The sequence below is a fragment of the Hippopotamus amphibius genome, chromosome 8 (genome assembly GCF_030028045.1).
Source record: "Hippopotamus amphibius kiboko isolate mHipAmp2 chromosome 8, mHipAmp2.hap2, whole genome shotgun sequence".
Classification (NCBI taxonomy): Eukaryota; Metazoa; Chordata; class Mammalia; order Artiodactyla; family Hippopotamidae; genus Hippopotamus; species Hippopotamus amphibius.
In genome coordinates, this window is record NC_080193.1 from 127,818,844 (window position 1) to 127,829,097 (window position 10,254).

The 10,254-nt window shown below is 44.9% G+C and overlaps 1 pseudogene; it reads left to right on the top strand.

The window, feature by feature from the left end:
- Nucleotides 1–9,418: 9,418 nt before the first annotated feature.
- Nucleotides 9,419–9,974, top strand: LOC130859248 (DNA replication complex GINS protein PSF2-like; annotated as a pseudogene).
- The last annotated feature ends 280 nt before the right edge of the window (nt 9,975–10,254 follow it).

Here is a 10,254-nt window from a genome sequence, read left to right on the forward strand (position 1 = left end):
CCGGTTGGGACTATCAGCCAGGCCAGCCTGGTCTCACTAGAAGGGATCACATGATCCTTTGCCTCACTGAAGGGATGAAACAATGCATAATTAAACCTGTTGACTATGATAAGGTTAAAGAGATCACCCAAGGCCAAGATGAAAATCCAGCCCCATTTCAGGCCCAATTGGTAGATGACCTCAGAAAGTACACGGATGTAGACCCCAAAACTTTCGGGGGCCCATGTATTTGCAATCCACTTCTTTAGCCAATCAGCCCCTGACATCCCTCGAAAGCGTCAAAAGCTTGCCATGGGATCCCAATCCCTCTCAACCTTCTCGTGGACACAGCCTTCATTGTCTTTAACCACAGAGACCAGGCTGAGGAGGAAAGGAAGGAACAGCATGACTTAAGAAAGAAACGTCGGCGAGTCGGGCTTTTGGCAGCCATCATGACAAGACCTAACCACCTCCTCACCCCAAAAGTACTCTCAGAAGACCTCCGCCAGGAAAAGGAGTCTGTTTTATCTGTGGGAGCTCTGAACACTGGAGCAAGGAATGCCCAGGCAACAGGTTCCAGCCTACACCCAAAACGCCCTGCCCACGTTGCAAGAAGATGGGCCACAGGAGGAGGGAATGCCCCCAGCTCCAAAGGGAGTGAGGAAATTCCCCCATGCCAGTCACGGCAGTGGTTGACTGACGGGACCTGGCACCTCCCAAGGGTCCCAAGAAGACAGTCATCCTCACACAGGAGGAACTGTGGGTGACTACTGACATGGCAGGTAAGCCTCTCCGGTTTCTAGTGGACACGGGAACCACTTACTCTGTCCTGACTTCTCACTCTGGGTCCCTTGTCCCCGAAACCTGCTCTATTGTTGCGGTAGAAGGAAGGTTAAAACTAAAACATTTCACTACCCCTCTAACTCGCACCTGGGGAAAGACCCTTATAACTTGCAAGTTTCTTGTCATGCCTGAATGCCTCAGTGCATTATTTGGAAGGGATTTTCTCTCAGTCTTGGGGGTGACTCTTACTCTCCCTGAAAACGAAAGCCAAGGAGTGTTTTTGGCTGTATTATACAAGGCATGGACAGTCCAGCTTAGAATGTTCCATCGGAAATTGAAAAATGTATAGATCCACAGGTCTAGGAGCAGGGAATCACAGGGAAGGCAAAGTTTGTCACTCCTATAAAAATCACCTTAAAGAAAACTAACAATTTCCCTTCGAGGCACCAGTATTCTGTAAAACCAGTGACTCGACAAGGTCTCCAACCCCTAATCACAAAATTTATCAAACATGGGCTTTTGGTGCCATGCCAATCTGCCTGTAATACTCTAATCCTACCTCGCCTCAAACCAAATGGGGATTATATAACGGTCCAAGGTCTCTGAATCATAAATGAAGCTGTAATCCCCTTCACCCAATCTTTCCCAACCCATACACCGTCCTTACACAGATCCTCAAGGACACAGCCTAGTTTACATTCCTTGATCTTAAAGATGCCTTCTTCTGTATACCTGTTCACCCTGATTCTCAATACCTTTTTGCTTTTGAATGGACTGACCAAGACACAAATGAAACCTAACAATGTACCTGGACTGTCCTTCCTCAGGGATTCTGGGACAGCCCACATCTGTTTGGCAATGCCCTAGCTAAGGAACTAAGGGAACTAAAATTAGAGATAGGGGCACTATTACAACATGTAGATGACTTCCTTCTCTGCAACCCCTCAAAGGAAGCTTCAGACCAATACACTGTATAGGTCCTCAGTTTCCTGGGCTCCAGGGGGTATAAAGTATCCCCACGGAAAGCCCAGATTTCCTCCCAGAGAGTCACTTGCCTGGGATACATTCTAAGCCCAGGGAAGTGCACCCTTTTTTCCTAGCATAAGGAAGCAATGCTCCACTTACAATCATCACGTACAAAGAAACAGCTCAGAACCTTCTAAAGAGCGGCTGATTTTGGAGGATTTGGATCCCCTGGTTTGGTCTCATGGCAAAACCATTGTATGAAGCCTTGAAGGGATCGGACATGGAATCTCTAGATTGGGCAGGGAATTTACAAAGAGCATTTGATCGGATTAAGACTGCCCTGACTAGTGTCCCAGCCCTAGCGATCCCAGATCCTAACAAGCCCTTTACTCTATTTACCTCAGAAAAACAGGGAAATGCCCTGGGAGTTCTCACCCCAAAAATAGGGCCAATTCCACAACCAGTGGCATATTTCTCCAAGCCATTGGACTTGGTGGCCTCAGGATGGCCAGGCTGTCTGAGAGCTGGTATAATCAGGTATAATCAAGGGAAGCAAGAATGGGCTGAGACCATTAAGGGGTGATTCCCAGGATATACTTGGCTTCTCCCATTTCTAGGTCCCGCAGCCACTATATTTCTCATCCCTTTCTTTGGTCCTTGTATTTTTAACTACCTAGTTAAATTTCTGTCCTCTAGAATACAGCAATTGTTATTTCAAATGATGCCACACCAGGGATTTCAACCCATCCCATCTGAAGAAGGGGACCATCAACACCCACTGGACAAGATCGCTGCCTTCTACACCCCACTCTCCACCTCCTCCACCATAAACAACCCCGAGACCCCTATCTCTGACAGACAGCAAGGAGATCTGGACCTGCATGCTCAGCTTGAAGCAGTTACAGAAGACGGACCATTGGCCCTTTGCCTCTGAAAAGATTTTAAGGGTCCAGCTCCTTGGGTGAATGTTACAGCAGGCAGGTAGCTAGATATAAACAGAGAAAGGGGGGCAGGGCCCAGATGGCAGGAAACCACTCAACTTGTAAACAGCAGGGCTCCTTGGGCAGACAAAGAAAAGCAGGAAGCTCCACACGTTTGGGGGTGATAAGTGTCCTGAAAGCAGACAAAGAAAGGTGGGAAAAGGTGGAACTCTCCAGTGTCTGAACATAACCTGTTGCTCTTTATGCTCTCATTGCAATAAAATTAGCCTTGCAGATGAGAAGTTCCCATCAAGCACCGATGCCATGACACTTCTGATCAAGACTAAATAAGGACGAGAATCCCTCCTCCCCTCGGGAAGGTGGTGCTGGGTTGAAAATCAGGGAATATGACCCCCAAACCTCTCCTTCCCTAATGAATATTCTGCCCCTTCATTTGTACGCCCCACACAACCACTTTGCCAAAGAAACTCAGGGCAGCTACTCCTCTGAGACTGCCTGTTGTCACCTAGGGAGGGTACAATCATTTACATAAACGCTCCCTTTACTTACTTTCCTGACCTCCCTGACTCCTTGCTGAAGTCTTTTTGTGACGACACACTGGGAAGAAATGCATCTCCAGTACTGAGAATGATGGAAGGACTCTGGAAAAGCCCAGACTCTTGCATGCACACACACTCACACACACACGTGGGCACACACATGCCGGTGCATGGCCATGCGGGTATGAGCGAGGGTGCGTGGCCTGTGGGATGTTTAATTAAAGACGGAGGCGGGCTTGGCAGGGAGCCCTGTTGGTAAACAATGCCAGTTTGTAGCCTCCTCAGGAATGACCTAGGAAGTGGAAGGACCAGAAAAGATTGTGCACGAAGTACCCCCTTGGCTGTCCAATGAAGTGTCTGTTATCAGAAGGAAATGTGTATTTTTTGAGGTGAGATCAGTTGTGTGCTCTGAACCGAATGATTTTTCGTTTTTTGTTCTGATAACAAGCTGGTGGTAAGCTTCACTGAGCTGAGAAATTGTAAACTCTTAGAAAAGGCTGTCTAAAGATAACAATTCAGTGTTTCTCGGTAATGTATTCTGGATGAATCTGATAATTTAAAGCCCACTTCACCAAAATGGGAGTGGTGCTTGTGTCCTCTTTATCTTCAATTATGTCTAATCTGTTTCTAATTCAAACACTGTGCTGCTGTTGTCAGATCAAATATAGATTTTAAATGTTTTATGCTTCTCCACTGGGAAGCTTTAAAATGAATGCAGGCTGTCTGTCAGGACGGTGCCAGTTGAATCTAATAAAGTTTTAGATAAATTTAAGGGAAATAAAAGAGTACTTAAAAATGAAATGATTCATGGTTCATGAGATGGAACACGTTTAATGAATGGCAGTTGGGGAAAAGTTATGGTAGAGTCTCCGTGGATCACCTGCTTCACCTCTACAGAACTCTCCTTGAATAAATGCATCGTGTCTTTCAGCTCACAAGGCAGGTTAAAAATCAAGTCATCTTTAAGTCTGATGCAAACAGGACCTCATAAGCTTATGGGCACCAGGGCTGTAATCCGCGGGTTTTCATTCCACATCATAACGCTCTATCATTGCAAGCAGATTGGAAAACATGGTTGCAGTTTTCAATCACCGAATAGGATGCAGTTCTTACTGTTATTAGAATTCTCTTTTACTCCGCTGATTTATGTAGATGCACTCCAGGTAGCTGAGTGCTGTGGAAAATCAAAGTGGAAACGTGTTCCAGGATAATATTGGGCACCATCAGACCTGGGACCCCAGGGGCCGTTGCCAGGGTTATATTTCTAGAAATACTACCCTGATAAAACTTTTGAGGTCTCTTCTTGGATTTATTAATTTAAAGAAAGCAAGGAAGAAATGTTTTATTAGAGCTCAGACAATGTTTCTGTCTTACGAAATTGGCATTTCATACCCAGGAGTGTTTAGCTGGGGCTTAAAGGTGAAGACACTGGAGCAATTTTCACCGCGTAGATTTTTCTTGGGTTTGCTTCTAATCCTTTTTGGACTGCCAACGGGGATATCTTTTGCTGCCTTGGATGCCTCTCCTGATTTGGGTTTGGAAGTTTCTCCCAGAGTATCCTTTAAATAATAATTAGAATTTGTGCTTAATAGCAAGAGGTTTTGAAGTTTTAACACCGTAATCCTTCCAGGTCCCCACCCTGCCTCTCTCCCAAGTTTATCTTAAGAGTAACAGTATTTTTTTTATCTAAGGTAAGACCCTAGCATGATAAAGAATAGTGGGACTAAGCTGGTTCCTAAGAGGAAAAAAAAATCAATTTACTGATCTCTTAGCTCACTTTGGCTTGACCCATTTACAAAACTGACATTAAAAATCTAAGAAAAAGGCATTTCCTTCAAATTGCATCTTTCCTTGCTTTGAGGTTTTAAGGTCAAATTCCTATAAACAAGCAATATTTTTTTCTCACACAAACTCTGTAGGGATGCAAGAAAAATCTCTCCATTTATTTGTAGTGGCGTTTCCCTTTGGTTTCTTTCTGACTGTGTTTTCCATCCATCTCAAGATGTGTAGGATCTCACAGTGAGGAAACAATTCTATGTTCTGAAAGGGTATGTTAGATTTTCCCACTGGGCATCAATCATGCATTTGTGACTGAAGTTACCACTGACATTCCAACTAGGAAGAAGAAGAGAGAATGCAGGCATGAGGGCAGGGTACTCGAGTACCCGCACACAGAGGGCTCTCTCTAAGGCGTTTCCAGGATGCCAGAGATGAGGAAGGCCTTTAGAACGAGAAATGCTGCCTGTGGTCCCATGTGAACCCAGAGTATATGATTTCCCTATAATTCATCTCTGAACTCCTCAGCGCAATTTCTGTCTATGCGTACAGGAAAGTGAATCAGGCTTATTTCCCTAGGGGTCAACCCTAACCTGTCTAACTGATTCAGGAGTGGGTCTGCCTTGCCTCAATTTCTGATCTTGGAGAGTATCCCATGTATATCCTTTGAAAATGGAAGTCCTTTTTATTACATATAGTCTCTATTAAAAAAAAAAAAAAACAAAGAAACTATTGGCCTCTTATTCGGAAGTTGTCATTTTTGGAAGCTTAGTGGTTGAAGACTTTGTTTAAAAACCTAACCACTGAATAACGAGGAGAATGTAGGAAAAAGGGTTGAAGTAGTACTGTTTTCCTATTTTTCAAGTCTGAGTCAGTTTCTAACAGAAAAGGAGAGAGAGAAAGAAAGAAAAAGAGAAAGAAACACCGTGAGGTTTATAGTCTGCAAAGAACCCACTTCTGTTACACTCTTTGTCCCCAGAAGGAGAAGGGAATAGGAAACAAGCTCAAGAATGTCATGGAAATCAAGGGCAAGGGGAGTGGGCCACGTGTAGAAACACTGCCCACATGTCAGGAAGTGTCACACCAGCTCAGTAGTCAAAGGGATGTGTTCAGGGGATTGTCAGGCTTCTGACATTAATTGATGCCCCGGAGGCACAACAAGGAGGAAACATACACTACAGTAAGGATTTTTTTTTGACAAAGTACATTATGGTTTGATAAGCCATTTACACTTCCTGCCAGACAAGAGTTAATTTGGGGATGCAGCATGGTTGCTTTAGAAATGTAATGAAATGACACTCAAAAGTGGAAACACTGCCGTTTCACTGCGAAATGGCAAAATGGGAGGAAGAGGCTAAATTGGCCAGAAGATTGAGAGCAGGAGAGAGAAAGAGAATTAAAAGCCTAGGTAGAGCAATTAATTGTTCCAGTGTTTTCCCATGAAAGCCAGTGGAAGAAATACACACACACACACACACACACACACACACACAGAAACATACCCTCATTGCAAAAGGATGATGAGATATATTATTAGTACAAAGATACAGAGAATGATTTTTCAGAGTATTAAAAAGACCCTAGGCTACAAGATAACATCCATATTCTTTAGCATTGCTAAAAAAGATATTTCAGAATGTTAGTGTGGAAGCATATGGGTGGAACAGCAGGAGTCCTAGTTGTTTATGCAAGAGGCTGTTTGATGACTGCACACCAGACCAGAAGATTCACGCAAAGGGGAAACTTTGATTCAACGTCAGCTTCTGGTGTGGTGTTTACGCAAATGTCACCCCTAAACCAGCATTTCTCTGACTCTGCTTCCAAGGAAAGAATTGGGCCAGTCCCTGGGTCTGCAGTTACCCACAGGGCATCAGGTATGAATCTAGCATGGTCCTGGGGTCTGTGACTGACACAGAAAATGTTTGTGATGTAATTCTTCTCTTTAAAGAATTCCTAGTCAAGGGTGAATACTGAATAGATACACATGAAACAAGTACAGATCTGTGAGGTGAGTTACTGTTCTACCCTTAGACAGGGAAAAATGGCCCTCTGCCCGGTGGTACCCCAAACTTAGGGGGCCTTTTTGGGTACCTTCCTCAAAAATTTCAGAGTCCCCCTGTGGTGTCTGAGGCCAGTGGGCTGGCAGTGCTGTCCCAACAGGGCTGCCGCCAGCCAAGACCAGGACTCCTGGGGGCGTCTGATTCTCTTTGACTTCTACCCTTTCTGTTGCCTGGAGGAGCTCTGGGTCTTGTGTCTGTGGGTCCTGTGGCTCAGCTCTGGTTCCACAAGGGTGTCAAGCAGTCTGCTCCTGCTGGTTAGAGCAACATATATTTCATTGGATCCCGTGAGATTGGCTGCCAGAATGGTGCTGAATTGGGGCTGGTTTGAGGCACTGAGTGAGGATGAGTTTTGGGTTCTGGATTACTGGTGGTCCACTGCTGACCCTCTGAACTTGAGCTGTGTGAGTTGGCTCCAACCATGGTACTACCTCTGGCTCATGGCACCTGAAGGCGGCAAGGATGGTGGCAGGCATCCTTTAGTCTATGTGACCCCACTGCTGGCCCCCAGGGTGGGCACCCCCTGGGGTATCTTCCACAGGCTCTGTGCCACATGTCAGGCAGTCCTTAGGGTGACTCAGTTTATCTCCAAGGGTTTTTGAGCCTATTGTTCCCTAATACTAGTGGGCCCTTCCAACCTGTGTCTCTTGCCTTGGGTGGGTGCAGCAATGCCATGATTTCCCTGATCCATCTTGAGCCATGCTGGACAGGGGATGGACGTTCCTGGAATTAATGGGTTCCTGAGTGATGCTGTAACCTGAGTTAAATAAATGCTGTTAGGGAACTTCAAACCACAAGCAGGTTCTGAAGAGCCATGCATTGTAATAGCATCATTGCTACCTTTCTTCATGCATGGGAGATGCAAAATTATCTAGATACAGCGCAATTAACAGTAAAGAACACAAAGAGATGGTGCCTGGATCTAATAAGAATAGATGGTACCTGACACTATGATGAATCAAATCTTCTCATGCCCTGATGGACAGTAACAAATACATAAATAGCTCCTCTCTACCTATTATTCTAAATCTTCATTGATAAATCACTTTGCTTCCCATGGGCCCATGAGTTTTATATACATTTTTAAATCAAAATGAAAAAGCAGTTGCCTGAGACCTCAAACACCTTAGAGGTAGCCCTGGCGGGGTCTAATTAAATGTAGAACTAGTGTTCTAACTGCATATCATGGATTTAGTAAGTATTAACTTTATCATAAATTTTTTATTCTTAATTGTGAAATACTTAAAACCCAGAAAGTATACAAAATAAGACTTATGAATCCATTACCCTAACATTTTGCTAATGTTTGCTTCAGATTTTTAAAATAAGTAAAACGATGGGTACAATGAAAAAGTACCCCCAAACTCTTCTCCCTTCTTCCTTTTGCAGAGGTAGCCCCTCTCCTGATGGTGGTAATCATCTTAGTATGAGATCTAGCAGCAGATCCAGAGGCAAGGATTTGAGTACAAGTAGTTTGTTTGAGAATTGTGAGGTGGGGAAGTGATACTGGGAAGGAAACGAAGCTGATGCAGCGTGCTGACGAGCGGGTTGTCCTTGTGGGCAACTGGGGCTCAATCCCATGAGGGACTTTGGGGGCCTGTGTAGACAAGCCTCAGAGTTGCTCCATTTGAGGACTGGTTGGGGTGTTTACCCATCAACTCCTCTTGTCATTGGTTGTAGACTCCTTGGCATTCAGGCCTGCCCTGTGAGGGGCTAAGTATTCTCCTCCAGCCTGCAGGTAGAGTGGAAGGTGTTTGTACTAAGAAGCTGGAGGGTTCAAGAATTACGAGCTTGGAGGGAACATGGGTGGGCCCCTGAGAGCAACTGCTGTAGCCAGTATTATCCCCTGACATGGTGTGCTTTCTACACCTGTGTATATCAGAAAGACAACATGGAGTGTTGTCCTATGGGTTTTTAAAGTTTTAAGTAATTGGCATTAGACTGAATACATTTTCTGCAACTTGCTTTTTTTTAAACTCAAAATTATATACTTGAGATTTACCCATGTTGAAATACGTAGATGTAAATCATTTATTTTAGCAGCTCTTTGTGTTCAAGTGATTGAATACACCACTTTCCATTTATCCAATTGATAGTTTGTTTCCAGTCATTCTTATATAATAGACATCTTCACATGCATGTGAGCTCATATTTTCTCTATGAGATTCCTGAAAATCAGATCGCTGGTCACAGGATAGTCACAGCTTCAGCTTTACTGGATATCATCAAATTGTTCTACAAAATATTTATGTCAATTTATACTACAGAAAGCAGCATGAAGAATTTCTTTGTCCCCACATCTATGCCAACATACCTAATATGATAAGATTTATTAATTTTTGGTGAGTCCTGGGCTGGCCAGGGCACAGTCACTGACATGGCTGGGGTGGAGTTTCTGGCCGAGAAGGAGCTGGTCATCATTATTCTGGCCTTCAGTCTGGACAAGATCTACCTCATCGGGGGCGACCTGGGGCCTTTCAACCCTGGCTTACCAGTGTGGGTGCCTCTGTGGCTGGTGATCAACCTGAAACAGAGGCAGAGTGTCGGCTACTCAATGCCCCCCTCCCCAGCCCCAGTGGATGGACTTGGAAAAGTTGGAGAAGATTAGGGATCATAAACAAAAGGAAGAAACTTTTACCCCCATGCCCAGCCCTTACTACATGGAGCTCACCAGACTCCTGCTTCAGACAACATCCTGAAAGCTGATGAGATCCGGACCCTGATCAAGGACGTGTGGGACGCTGGCGTAGCCAAGCTCCAGGTGTCTGCTGACAGCTTCGTGAGACAGCAGGAGGCACGTGCCAAGCTGGATAACTTGACCTTGATGGAGGTGAACACCAGCGGGGCTTTCCTCACATAAGCGCTCAATCACATGTACAGACTCCACATGAACCCTGCAACCTTCTGACAGTGCCCAGTCTCAGGACTTCTAGGGAGACACTGGTTTGTCAAGGCCCTTATCTGCCAGCAGGAGGCTTGTCCGGTGGTGTTGGAGTGCTCAAGACGTGACAGAGGTACTCACATTTCTGGAGTTCTAGAACCACTTTTGAATGTATGAAATAATATAGTGAAGCAAGGAATGGGTTTATAAGCTTGTTGGAAAGCAACGGGCTTGTGCTTAGTCCTCCAGATATTCTGTAATTCCACATCTGTATCTGGGAGCCAGCTGTCCTTTTGTGGGGGGAAAAAAGCACGTTGGCAGAACAACTGACT